Genomic DNA, 15251 nt, shown 5'->3' on the forward strand with positions numbered 1-15251 from the left:
GGGCTTGGAAAGAGCCCGGTATTGTTATTTTTCCTCCCTACCACTCGGAGTCGGGAGTGGTTAATTTGCACGCTTGCTGCCTTCCTTGGATGTGGTAGCCGTTTCTCAGGCTCCAACTCCAGAATCAAACCCTGAATCCCCATTACCCGTGGTCACCATGGTAGGCACAGAAAGTAGCATCTAAAGTTAATAGCGGAGACACTGAACGTATCGTAGTCTTCAGGGGGACATGCGATCGTCCCAAGGTTATCTAGAGTACGTATTTTGTACATATTTGTATGTATTTTGTATGTATGTATTTTAATGAAACTATTACAAACATTGTTCCATTTTAACACACACACACACACACACCCACACACCCACACTTGAAAAGTTCTAATTTTATTAAAAAAGGCAGCACAGTTATCGGGCATCGTCTTAGTGATGGCCAAGGCGTCTTCCATCTTTTTCAAACGTTAGAGGATACTTTATTTCTTGTTCCAAGTTGTCAACTTGCTCCAATCTTTTTTCACGTTTCCATTTTATCACTCACACACACACACACCTAAATTAAAAAGATTTCACTTTTTTAAAAAAGGCAGCATAATTTACGTGTCCTTTAAAAAAAATTTTTTTAGCATTCATGTAGGCTAAAAAACTTAACTAAGCCACTTTAATTCTTCATCCAAGTTAAGTGACAGGAAAGGTCAACTTGCTCATTCCAATTACAGGGCCTGGAAAGAGCCCGGTATTGTTATTTTTCATCCCTACCACCCGGAGTCGGGAGTGGGTAATTTGCACGCTTGCTGCCTTCCTTGGATGTGATAGCCGTTTCTCAGGCTCCCACTCCGGACTCAGACTCCCATTCAGTGTAATGGCTTGGAAATCCCAACACCCTACAGGAAACAGACTTTATTTCATGTATCAAGTTGTGAACTTGCTCAAATCTTCTTTCACATTTCCATTTTAACACTCACACACACACACCTACATTTAAAAAGATTTCACTTTTTTAAGAAAGGCACCATAATTTACATGTCCTTTTTTAAATTTTTTAGCATTCATGTAGGCTAAAAAGCTTAAACAAACCACTTTAATTCTTCTTCCAAGTTAAGCGACAGGAAATGTCAACTTGCTCATTGCGATTACAGGGCCTCGATGGAGCCCGGTATTGTTATTTTTGGTAACTACGTCCCTGGGTCGGCAGTGTGCAATTTGCGCGTCTGCTGTCTTCGTTGGAGGCGGTTGACGTTTCTAATTCCAATTACAGGGCCTCGATAGAGCCCAGTATTGTGGTTTATGGTAACTACGTCCCCGTGTCGGCAGTGGGTAATTTCCACGTCTGCTGCCTTCGTTGGATGTGGTTGCCGTTTCTAATTCCAATTACAGGGCCCTCAATAGAGCCCAGTATTGTTGTTTTTGGTAAATATGTCCCTGAGTCGGGAGTGGGTGATTCCAATCACAGGGCCCTTGATATAGCCCAGCATTGCTATTTTTGGTAACTACGTCCCCGGGTCGGCAGTAGGTAATTTGCGCGTCTGCTGCCTTCGTGGGATGTGGTTGCCGTTTCTAATTCCAATTACAGGACCCTCGATATAGCCCAGTATTGTTGTTCTTGGTAACTACGTCCCCGGTTCAGCAGTGGGTAATTTGCGTGTCTGCTGCCTTCGTGGGATGTGGTTGCCGTTTCTAATTCCAATTACAGGGCCCTCGATATATAGCCCAGTATTGTGGTTTATGGTAACTATGTCCCCGTGTCGGCAGTGGGTAATTTGCACGTCTGCTGCCTTCGTTGGATGTGGTTGCCGTTTCCAATTCCAATTACAGGGCCCTCCATAGAGCCCAGTATTGTTCTTTTTGGTAACTATGTCCCCGGGTCGGCAGTGTGCATTTTGCGCATCTGCTGCCTTTGTGGGATGTGGTTGCCGTTTCTAATTCCAATTACAGGGCCCTCGATAGAGCCCAGTATTGTTGTGTTTGGTAACTACGTCCCCCGGTCGGCAGTGTGCATTTTGCGCGTCTGCTGCCTTTGTGGGATGTGGTTTCCGTTTCTAATTCCAATTATAGGGCCCTTGATAGATTCCAGTATTGTTGTTTTTAGTAACTACGTCCCCGGGTCAGCAGTGTGCATTTTGCGCGTCTGCTGCCTTCGTGGGATATGGTTTCCGTTTCTAATTCCAATTACAGGGCCCTCGATAGAACCCAGTATTGTTGTTTTTGGTAACCATGTCCCCGGGTTGGCAGTGGGTAATTTGCGCAACTGCTGCCTTCGTGGGATGTGGTTGCCGTTTGTAGTTAAAATTAGAGGGTCCTCGAGAGAGCCCAGTATTGTTGTTTTTGGTAACTACGTCCCCGGGTCGGCAGTGGGTAATTTGCGCGTCTGCTGCCTTCATTGGATGTGGTTGCTGTTTGTAATTCCAATTACAGGGCCTCGATAGGACCCAGTATTGTTGTTTTTGGTAACTACGTCCCCGGGTCGGCAGTGTGCTTTTTGCACGTCTGCTGCCTTCGTGGGATGTGGTTGCCGTTTCTAATTCCAATTACAGGGCCCTCGATATATCCCAGTATTGTTATTTTTCATCCCTACCACCCGGAGTCGGGAGTGGGGAGTGTGCTGCCTTCCTTGGATGTGGTAGCAGTCTCTCAGGCTCCCACTCCGGACTCCGACTCCTACTCAGTGTAATGGCCTGGAAATCCAAACACCCTACAGGAAACAGATTTTATTTCTTGTTCCAAGTTGTCACCTTGCTCAAATCTTCTTTCATATTTCCATTTTAAAACGCACACACACCGACATTTAAAAAGATCGAACTTTATTTAAATAGGCAGCATAGCCCTGTATTGGTATTTTTCGTAACTACCTCCTCGAGTCGTATGTATTTTAATGCAACTATTACAAACATTTTTCCATTATAACACACACACCTACATTTAAAAACATCTAACTTTACTTAAAAAGGCAGCACAGTTATCGGGCGTTGTCTTGGCGATGGCCATGGCATCTTGCATTTTTAACAAATGATGGAGGATACTTTACTTCTTGTTCCAAGTTGTCAACTTGCTCAAATCTTCTTTCATATTTCCATTTTAAAACACACACCTACATTTAAAATGATGTACCTTTATTTAAAAATTGCTGCCTACTTTACAATTCCTTTTTTACATTATTTAACATTCGTGTAGAATGAAAATCTTTACAAAATGTTGGCAATATTCAAAAAGAACCAGTATTAAAAGCCACTTCAATTCTTCTTTCAAGTTGTTAAAACGATAGGCAATGTCAACTTTCTCATTCCAATTACAGGGCCCCGAGTCGGGAGTGGGTAATTTGCTCAATTGCTGCCTTCCTTGGATGTGGTAGCAGTCTCTCAGGCTCCCACTCCGGACTCCGACTCCCACTCAGTGTAATGGCCTGGAAATCCAAACACCCTACAGGAAACAGATTTTATTTCTTGTTCCAAGTTGTCACCTTGCTCAAATCTTCTTTCATATTTCCATTTTAAAACGCACACACACCGACATTTAAAAAGATCGAACTTTATTTAAATAGGCAGCATAGCCCTGTATTGGTATTTTTCGTAACTACCTCCTCGAGTCGTATGTATTTTAATGCAACTATTACAAACATTTTTCCATTATAACACACACACCTACATTTAAAAACATCTAACTTTACTTAAAAAGGCAGCACAGTTATCGGGCGTTGTCTTGGCGATGGCCATGGCATCTTGCATTTTTAACAAATGATGGAGGATACTTTACTTCTTGTTCCAAGTTGTCAACTTGCTCAAATCTTCTTTCATATTTCCATTTTAAAACACACACCTACATTTAAAATGATGTACCTTTATTTAAAAATTGCTGCCTACTTTACAATTCCTTTTTTACATTATTTAACATTCGTGTAGAATGAAAATCTTTACAAAATGTTGGCAGTATTCAAAAAGAACCAGTATTAAAAGCCTCTTCAATTCTTCTTTCAAGTTGTTAAAACGATAGGCAATGTCAACTTGCTCATTCCAATTACAGGGCCCCGAGTCGGGAGTGGGTAATTTGCTCAATTGCTGCCTTCCTTGGATGTGGTAACCGTTTCTCAGGCTCCCACTCCAAAATCCGACTCCCACTCTGTGTAATGGCCTGGAAATCCAAACATCCTACAGGAAACAGACTTTATGTCTTGTACCAAGTTGTCAACTTGCTCAAATCTTCTTTCATATTTCACCATGGTATGCACAGAAAGTAGCATCGAAAGTTGATAGTGGAGACATCTGCACGTTTCTTCGTCTTCAGGGGGAAGTGCGATCGTCCCGAGGTTATCTACAGTATGTATTTTGTATGTATTTTGTATGTATGCCTTCAACTCCGAACGTAAAGCTGACCACGGCGGGGGACTTCTACTCCTCAACACCGATCGACCACTACGTCCCATGTTTGACACATCTGTGTAATGGGCTGGAAATCCAAACATCCTACAGGAAACAGACTTTATTTCTTGTTCCAAGTTGTCAACTTGCTCAAATCTTCATTCATATTTCCATTTTAACACACACACATCCACACCGACATTTAAAAAGATCGAACTTTATTTAAAAAGGCAGCATAGCCCTGTGTTGGTATTTTTCGTAACTACCTCCCCGAGTCGGGAGTGGGTAATTTGCACGTCTGCTGCTTTCGTTGGATGTGGTAGACTGTATTTCTTGTTGCAACTTGCTCAAATCTTCTTTCATATTTCACCATGGTAGGCACAGAAAGTAGCATCGAAAGTTGATAGTGGAGACATCTGATCATTTCGTCATCTTCAGGGGGACGTGCGATCGTCCCGAGGTTATCTAGAGTATGTATTTTGTATGTATGCCTTCAACGCCGAATGTCGAGCTGACGACGGCGGGGGACTTCTACTCCTCAACGCCGATCGACCACTACGTCCCATGTTTGACACATCTGCGTCATGGGCTGGAAATCTGTTATATCTTTATTTTTTCTTATATTGCATAAATTTAAAATTGTCAATATGATTTCTCTTTAGGAAATTAATGAAAGCGAAATATTTAACATAACCATTCATATGTCTCTAAAGGGTTTTCCTACAGCAATTGTAAATGTAAATGTAAATGTATTTCGATTTATATAGCGCACGAATCACCCAGGGGTCTCAAGGCGCTTGCTTAGGGAACCCGTCCTGGTATTCCCCTGTGAGATACCCCGGCAGGGTATCCACAAGGTGAAAGCCAGGCATCCCACCGCGAGGGGCCATAGTGGAGATTAAGCAAGCTATTGCCCAGAGTTGCAGAGTGTGACCCCGTGAGTCGAGTAGGCACCGGAGCGAGATTTGTCGAGTCCGTGGAATTTTAGAGCCCGAGACCCGCCGAGGCAGGGAATCGAACCCTGGTCCACGGCCGATCTCAGCTTCCGGGTCTGCCGCCTCTAACCACTGAGCCACGCTTCTCCACTATTGAAGCGTCCCGACTATGACCAATGGCAGTTAGTTGTAGAATGTAACCAAAAGCAACAGGACAGCTACAATTGTGGTGTTTTCTGCATGCTGGTAATGATACTTCCATTATGGTTTTTTTAAACCTTAATTTGTTGATGATACATTACTTTATGCTAATAGCTTACTTCTTTAGAATAGTTGTAAATAGGAAAGAGGGCTTTTAGGGATGACACTTGTGAACGCCTACCAAACGCGTCCCTAGTGCCCGTCGGAAGCATATTGCTATTCGCATATGATTTTGTCTGACCACTAGTATGGTCCTAACGCGGTTGCACATTTGTACCACATATACATTTTTAACTCTGTTTTCAGTTTGCAGAATGTTACAGAAGTCAAACGGTAGAGGATATTTTCTATTTTGCTTGCCAAATATATATATATTTGTTTTTTTCAGGTAAATTCAGACTTAGCAAACCTCTTAGAAGCACAAGTTACTACTTGTGTAACGATATATCTGTAAGAGACATTAGTTAGTGATAGATTCCTTACCTTAGAATATCCCTAGGCATCAGACTGGATCCGGAAATTTTTGCGTAACAATACCCCTGCGCGTCGGTAGGCGTGGTCCGCGGCTCCGCGTCCGTCGTCGTTAGCGCCGGAATGACGTCGTCGGAGTACTTAGACGCCACCCATGCACGCTGACGTCAGTTCTGATACACAGCTTTTCCGCGCCAGATACGCAGAGCCATGATAGGACCAACACTGGTGCCAAGAAACTAGGGCCCTGAAAGGGGATGACCTTAACCCTAGATATCGGTTCGCAGAACGGGGAGGATGGGTGGGTCGGTAAGGAATCTATCACTAACTAATGTCTCTTACAGATATATCGTTACACAAGTAGTAACTTGTGCGTCTGAAAGAGACCCTTTAGTGATAGATTCCTTACCTTAGAATAGATACCCCAGCAATACCAACCCCGGTGGTGGGTCTGCGAACCAATAATCACACCAGAAAGTCCTGGAGGACGGAACGGCCAAAGAAGCCATCCCTCCGGACTTGACTGTCCAGGCAGTAGTGTCGTGCGAACGTGTGCAACGAGGCCCACGTAGCTGCCTGGCAAATGTCCTGCAAGGGCACCCCCCTGCCCAGGGCAGTAGTAGTCGCCGTGGCCCGAGTGGAATGAGCCCTCAATCCAACAGGGGGCTCCTTCTTAGCCATGGAGTAACATGCCTGGATACACAAGATGATCCACCGGGAAATGATCCGCTTGTGTACCGCCTTCCCCTTCTTAGCGCCCACGTAACCAACAAAGAGTTGGTCATCCACCCGGAACTGGCGTGTGCGATCCAAGTAGAATGAAAGCGCACGTTTTGGGTCCAGACGGTGGAGCCGCTCTTCCTCTTTAGAGGGATGCGGAGGCGGAAAGAAGGTTGGCAGGGTGATGGACTGCCCGATGTGGAAGGCTGAGACAACCTTGGGCAGGAAAGATGGCTTGGTATGCAACACAACCTTGTCCGATGGACAGAAAGGAAAGGTGGAGTACAAGAAAGTGCCTGGAGCTCACTCACTCTCCTGGCAGAGGTGATGGCAACCAGGAAAGCAGTCTTCAGAGTTAGAAGGCGAGGAAGACAGTTGTGAAGTGGCTCAAAGGGAGCGCACATCAGGAAAGTAAGAACAAGGTTCAAGTCCCACTGGGGCATCACGAAGGGAACAGGAGGGAACATGTGTGTGATGCCCTTAAGAAATCTATTTACAATAGGGGACTTGAACAGAGAAGGCTGATCAGGTAGCCTTAAGAAGGCGGAGAGGGCAGAAAGGTACCCCTTGATAGTGCCCAGAGCAGATCCCTGCTGGGCAAGAGAAAGAAGAAAGAGGAGAACCTCAGAAAGGGGGGCAGAGAGTGGGTCCACAGCCTTTGCTGTGCACCATGCCACAAATCTGTTCCACCTGCAGGCGTATACCGACTTTGTGGAGGGACGCCTGGCTGCCAGAATGACATTACAGACTTCGGGAGGCAAGTCAAATGGCCTCAACTGTCGCCGCTCAATCTCCAAGCTTGTAGGTGGAGGCTGGACAGGTTCGGGTGGAGGACCGTCCCCTGCTGCTGCGACAGAAGGTCCTCCCGAAGAGGCAGACGAATCGGGGGATCGACTGACATGCTGAGTAGCTCGGGATACCAGTATCTTCGTGGCCAGTCCGGAGCCACAAGGATAACCTGGGCCCGGTCGCGCCTGATCTTCTTCAGTACTCTGGGCAGATAGGCGGAAAGGCGTACAATAGACCGCAACTCCACTCGCAACGAAAAGCGTCTCCGAGCGAGCGCCGCCTTGGAAAATTCCAACGCGCAGAACTGATGACATTGCGCGTTCTCTTCGGTGGCGAATAGATCTAACCAAGGCTCTCCCCATTGCTGAAAGAGGCCTTGCGCCACGTCCGAGCTCAGACGCCATTCGTGATCCATCATGCACCGACGGCTGAGTTCGTCCGCCCTGTCATTCAGAGAACCTGCCAGGTGTTGAACCACCAGGGTCACGCCCTGACGTTCCAGCCACTGCCAGAGGCGCAGAGCCTCCTGGCATAGGGTCCACGACCCCACCCCGTCCTGTTTGTTGCAGTACCACATGGCGGTGGTGTTGTCCGTGAACACCTGCACTACACTCCCCCGGACAGAGGGGAGGAATGCCTTCAGTGCTAGACGAATCGCCCGTAACTCCAACAGGTAGATGTGGAGCCGGGCCTCTGCCGGAGACCAGAGTCCTCTGATCTCCGCCTCTCCCATGTGGCCACCCCAGCCCTGGAGGGACGCGTCCGTCACAACTACGTGCTCCGGGTGGGGTAGGGAGAGGGATCTGCCACTGACCCAATAGCGGTCCTTGAGCCACCACTGCAACTGTCTTGCAGTGCCCTCCGAGATCAAGGCATGGTCGGACAAGTTGCCCCGATGTTGGGCCCACTGAAATTTCAGGTCCCACTGCAGAGCCCGCATCCGCCACAGGGCGTGACGCACCAGAAGGATGCAGGAGGCCATCAGTCCCAGAAGCCGCAGCGTCAACCTGACCGAGACTCGGGATAAAGGCTGGAAGAGTGGAACCAGAGCCTGAATATCCCGAACCCGCTGTTCGGGAGGGTAAACCCGAAACTGCGCCAAGTCCAGAACCGCTCCGATGAAGAGGAGCTTCTGAGAGGAACACAGGTGCGACTTCGGCACACTGATAGAGAACCCCAGCAAGTGCAGGAGGTCGGCCGTAGTCTGGAGGTGGCTGACGACTGTCTGGGGCGAGCCCGCCTTCAACAACCAGTCGTCGAGGTAGGGGAAGACTGACACCCCTAACCTGCGCAGATGAGCTGCGACCACCGCCATCACCTTCGTGAACACCCGTGGGGCGCTGGTAAGGCCGAAGGGGAGCACGGTAAACTGAAAGTGCTTGTGGCCTACCGTGAACCGCAGGTAAAGCCGGTGGACTGGCAGGACGGGGATGTGAAAATAAGCGTCCTGCAAGTCCAACGCTACCATCCAGTCTCCGGGGTCCAGGGCAGCTAAGACCTGAGCCAAAGTCAGCATCTTGAACTTCTCTTGTCGGAGGAAGCCGTTGACGTTCCGTAGGTCCAAGATAGGGCGCAGGCCCCCCTTGCCCTTCTTGGGCACCAGAAAGTAGTGGGAGTAACATCCACACCCTATTTCTGGCCCAGGAACGCGCTCGATGGCCCCCTTGGCCAAGAGGGCCGTGACTTCCTCTTGCAGAAGTTGCAAGTGATCCCCCGACACGCGGTGGAATTGAGGTGGCATGGCTGGAGGGGTCGCCTCGAAGGGGAGGGAGTAGCCCCTTCGGACGATTTACAGCACCCACCTGTCCGACGTGACAGTGCGCCAGTGGGAGTGGTAATGGCAAACCCTGCCTCCTACAGGCGTCACATGGGCCTGAAAACTCAGACTAGGAAGGTTTTGAGGCAGGTGCTGCGGAGGGAGGTGTGGACTGGCCTCGCCGCTGACCCCGACCACCGCCACGGCGGTTTCCACGGCCGCCACCGCGTTGCTGGGCATTCTGCTGTGCGTGGCTGGCAGCACGTGTGGGGACGCCCCTTCCGTGGCCACGAAATAGCGAAAGGCACCCGATTGCTGGCGCGTGGCCGAAAGGCCTAAGGACTTGGCCGTAGCCCTGGAGTCCTTAAAGCGCTCCAGCGCATGGTCTGCCTTGTCGCCAAAAAGGCGACGGCCATCGAACGGCATGTCCAGAAGAGTGGCCTGGACATCGGCCGAAAAATTGGCGGACCTCAACCAGGCGTGGCGCCTAACCGCCACCGTCGTTGCCATCGCCCTGCCCAGTGAGTCCGTGGTATCCAGCCCACACCGGATAGAGTATCGTGCCGCATCTCGACCCTCCACAAGGGCTTGGGCGAGTTTAGCCCGGACCTCCTCCGGGCATTGTGGCAGCACGTCCGCAACCGTGTCCCACAGGGTGTGGGTGTAGCGGCCCAAAAGACACGCGGTATTGACAGACTGCAGTCCCAAACTCAGGGACGAGAACACCTTCTTTCCGAACTGTTCATATCTCTTCGATTCCCGATCGGGCGGGGCCGTCGGGAATGCGGTCTGGGAAGTGGAGGCCTGGATAACCAGGCTCTCGGGAGTGGGATGGGTGGACAAAAAGCAAGGGTCGCCCGGAGTCGGGCGGTAGCGTCTGGCCACGTTCCTATCCACAGGCGGACCTGTGGCGGGCTTGGACCAAGTGCCCATAAGAACGTCACATAAGGCTTCATTAAACGGCAGCAGAGGCTCACTGGAGCTTGCCTGCGGTTTAGGAACCTCAGTGAGGAGGTTAGTCCTCACGGCCGCAACGGGGAGCTCAAGGCCCAAGGCCTTGGCTGCCCTCGTCAACACTACGCTATAAGCAGCCCCCTCCTCCGTAGCCACGGTGGGAGGGAAGACAAATCCAGTGTCTGGCGAGGTGTCAATGCTACTGGCCTCCCCAAGCTCATATGTCCAGTCCTCTTGAGACTGGCACTCCTGTGCCAGAGGGTCCTCAGACTCCTCCCAATCACCTCCGTCACCAGTCTCCTGTAACCCAGGGTCAACAGACAGGACCTCCTCATGGAAATAAAAATCTCCAAAGGCCGTCTGAAGCGGCGCCCAACGGCGCCGTTCCGGCGCCAGAGTCGGACCGAAGGGAAGATTGGGGACGGCGTCCACAATGGGCGCCGGGGGCCACGCCCTCGGGGCCGGCGCCGGTGAGGTTGTGAGGTCGACCGGCGACGCCCCGGATCCGGAAGCGGATCCGGTGAGGTCCTGCGGCGCCGGGACCGAAGTCGCCGGCGGCCGAAGCGTCCGACCCGCTAGGGCCTCCAGCCGGGACCGCTGGGCCCGAAGGCGCCGCGGGACCCGGCTGAGGAGGGAGGGACCTCATGGCCATAAGGTACCGCTCGACCTCCTCCGGCGTCGCGCCGTGCCCAGGGACCCTAAGGTGTGGGGCAGGCGGCGACGCTTGCGACTCTCTTGGAGCCGCGTGGGCGGTGTCGCCCAAACCCCCGGCTGCATCGTGTGAGCGTCGGGGTGGGTCGGAGGAGCGATGATGCCGCTCCGACCTCTCATGCCTCTTACCTGAGAACTTGGATCCCGACGACCGATGTCCACTCCCGGAGCTGCGGGGACACCGACCCCGCGACCAGTCCCTCGACCTTCCGTGAGACCGGGACCTGGAATGGCGCGGGCCGACTGCCGGAGCTCGAGCCGCTTGCGGGACCGCTCCCGCCTAGCCTTCGACATCAGGGCCCGGCAGTCGGAGCAGGTGCGGTCGTAGGGGTCGAGGCCTAAGCACTTCAGGCACCGGCGATGGGGGTCCATGACCGACATCAGTCGGTCGCACTTCGAACAGGGCTTGAACCCGGGCATCCCTACCGACACCGTTGGAGTCGAAGACTCGAGTAGAGAAATGATCAAAAAGATCAAAAAGTTTAGTCAAAAAATGACTAGGGGTAGAGCTTCTCCGGATCTGCGCTAGCTGGCGCGGAAAAAAGAAGAACTGACGTCAGCGCACATGGGCGGCATCTAAGTACTCCGACGACGTCATTCCGGCGCTAACGACGCCGACGACGGACGCGGAGCCGCGGACGACGCCTACCGAGGAGCAGGGGTATTGCTACGCAAAAATTTCCGGATCCAGTCTGACGCCTGGGGATATTCTAAGGTAAGGAATCTATCACTAACGTGTCTCTTTCAGATATAGAACGTTCTGTAAGTGCAGCCTATCATCCACAGACAAATGGTTTAGGTGAGTGTACTAATGCTAGCATTAAAAGGTAATGCTAATTCTTCTTCTTTAAAAGTTTGTAAGTACTTGAGGGCTTGCTCTCATGGCGGTCTTATTGCATCTGATAGCTTGTCTGATGTTTTCTGACGGTCATCTGTTGCTGCAGTCCAATTAATATACTGCCAGTACCAATCACGCACTACTTCTGATACCCTTGCACCAAGAAACCATTATGGTATATGTGCGCTCTACAAATATTGGTAACAAAAAACATCCACCCTACTAATCACACAGCCGCTCAGAGTCAATTTAAATTGCCATATTTGGCCAATAAAATTGGGAGGAAATGCTTTTTTACGTTTTGTTGATACCAGAATGCCCACCAATAAGAGACGAATGGAATTCAGAAAAAAAAAATTTTGGGGAGCTTCAGCACCAATGACAACTTTTGTATTCTTTTCTTTCCCAGTGTATGTATGTATGTATGTATAGGCATTTATATAGCGCACTACTTACCCGTAGGGTCCCAAGGCGCTTCGACCGCTGCGAAACCCTTCCTGGCTTCCCTGAGAGATGGTCCCTTAATGGGTATCTCCAGGGTGAGACCAGGCATCCCCGGCGGTCTGGTGGGGCCGTTAGTGAAGATGAGGCAAGCTAATGCCCAGAGTTGCCGAGTGTGAACGCTGATCAGAGTGGGCACCGAGGCGAGAGAATTATCGAGTCCGCTGACCCTGGTCCAGAAACCTGCCGCGCCGGGAATCGAACCCTGGTCCCGGGCCGTCCTCTGCTCTCGGGTCTGCCGCCTCTAACCAGTGAGCCACACTACTTCACTGAGCCACACTACTTCACAAGCAGAAGTAGCAGAAGAGCGATATTTGCCCAGGCATATACAGAATGACACTATTGCAGAAACTGCTAAACACTAAGGTTAAAATAAAAGGGTTTCATTACACACATTGATAAAGAATTATTATTTATGGCTAGGTCTGTATGTGTTATTGATGAAAATATACGTACTTTTGGTCTTGACGTACATATTTTTGAATGGTACGCATCGATTACCTATAAAATATCAAAACATAGTATAGTATGTCTAATGGCATAGGATGTACATGTTGGTTCATCAAGTAAAGTTCATGAGTTTACATGTTGTAGAAAGCAACCTGATCAACTATCCATTGGAATAAATGACTACGTTTCAGACACATTGATTCACAGGTGTACGCTCAGGGCCTGCCCTAAATCAGATTGACCGGAACAGCACCTTGGGCAGAAAGAAAATGTGGTGTTTGTTGAGGGGGCAAGAGGGTCGTTATGGTGTGACAGCAGAAGATGGGAGGAGGGCAGGAAGTTGATGGGGTGGTAACAATTAGGCTGAGGTACATTAAGGGATGATTACAAAGTCTATCAGGGAAACCCATTGAGGACAAGTGGGATGGGTGAGATGCTGTTTGCATGACTAACAAAAGAGTCGATTCCCATGCACAATATCATCAAAAGGAGGAGACAGCCTTACCACATGACTAAATAGACTTCTTCAAAGAAAAACAACTTGCAAACATCCCAACACAACACGAGATGGCAGGACTATGGAGACCATGTGAATCTACAGCACTACATGCCAAGAAGAAATGCTTACTGTGTAAGTGACATTTTCCATCTGTAAGATGTAAGAGCTGTCAGTAGTAAAGAAACATGTTCTCAGTGAAGTGAAATGAGCTCTTCTGATTCATTGAAACGGTTTTCACAACTTGTTTACTGTTCTATAAGTGTTTGTGGTCCTCACGTTTAATATTTTGAGCTACACTGCAACTATTTTTACAACTTCTTCACTGTAATATCGACGTTTATGGTGCTTACATAAAATACTTTGTGATACATTGAAACTATTTTTAAAACTTCTCTACGGTAATATCAGTGTTTGAGGTGCTCACATTAAATATTTTTTGATACATTGTAACTATTTTAAAAATGTCTTTACTGTAATATCAGTCTTTGAGGTGCTCTCAAAAAATAATGTTATCATTGAAAATATTTTTACAACTTTGTTACTGTAATATCAGCCTATGTGGTGCTTCCTATGAAATGTATTTAATAGTTATTTTGGAAATGAAGGAACAAATGTTGAACTTAAGTGTAATTTATTTTGAAAACATTCAATAAATAAATACAATAAATAAATACAGTGTCACTATGCATTGTGTCAAGTGCTTTATTTAAGATATACAGGAATATGGTCCCTTTGATTGTCATGACACACAAAGTCAGACAAGAATGAACAGTGCAACTCAAGCGAATTACAGCTTCTAACTTTTTCTCTGGAAAGGGTTGGTAAGGTCTTTCAAAGATGATTTGAATATTTAAAAGGGGAAAGTAGGAGGTGAAGAAGAGAGGTTGGAGGTTACATCTCAGGATTCAAGAATGGATGAAAAGGGTGGTCCAAGGTCTGCATGTACAATGGCCAGTGGAGGCGTTTTGAGGGCGGGTACACTCAAGGTGTTGTAAAATGTGCAGTATCTTGTGGCGGTACCACCACACAGAGTGGGCAAGGGCAGATGAAATGATGGATTGTATGTGCTTGGACTATGATGAGAATACACTGGAGGAGGACCACGGTCAAGTGCAGAGATTAAATAGATAAGGCATAGCAAAGGAGGTGGCAACAAGGGGCAGGAGGGTCCATGAGTGGTGGAGGCTGGGTTTCTTAATCCGTGTCCTACCTACTGTGTTGCAAGCTTAAGACAGTGATGACCAGAGCCCCTTACTTTGCCTCCCCCATTACGTTGTCAATTAGGGTGGAGGGAGGGAATGGAAAGGAGTAAACTACATGTCTACAGATGTACTGGTATGTTCAGTAAACTTGATCAAGCACTGAAGAACCAAGGTTAGTTATAAAAGAAGAAACACAAAAGAAGGCTGCACAAAAGAAGATACACAAAAGAAGGCTGCACAAATAGGACGGCGGATCGTGTACACAAACTGGCAAGTCAGCAAAAGAACAACAAGGCTAAGAACACTGGAACGAATGGACGCTACGCTGTGGAACTGATTGCGATGAGAGGTAGAAAGATACTGTAAAAAAAGCGGAGTTCAAATAAATAAAAGGTGAAAAAGATATACATGATGACAAAGACACTGAGGTAACACTCTGTTTTCCAACACAGAAAAGATTGTGCAGAAATGATATGTTAGAATGTTTAAGGAGCTGCAAAGGGGGTACACAAACACCATCACCCTAGTCCACGCACACTGCCAACCTAGAATAGGCCTGTATAAGCACCCTTCTCACTTAGGGGGTACACAAAACTACGGGGAGCAGAAATTCTGTAGTAGGGGATCTCTGTGTATAGTCATAATCTAGTGAATAGTCCCGCCCATGTGCGTGGACCCCGGAGCAATCAAAAATAATCTCTTACAGTGTCGAAAAATGCAGACCTGCACAGACACTTAAGAGAGAATTAAAGACAGATAATGCAGCCTATAACAGAGGCTACACTGTCCAGTACTTCAACTAGAAATTCCACCAAAAAATCCACAAAACAGCAAAGCCTGCACAGATTTCCCTTGCTTCAGCAGCAAAAACCCTCTGG

The sequence above is a fragment of the Lissotriton helveticus genome, chromosome 1_1 (assembly GCF_964261635.1).
Source record: "Lissotriton helveticus chromosome 1_1, aLisHel1.1, whole genome shotgun sequence".
Taxonomy (NCBI): domain Eukaryota; kingdom Metazoa; phylum Chordata; class Amphibia; order Caudata; family Salamandridae; genus Lissotriton; species Lissotriton helveticus.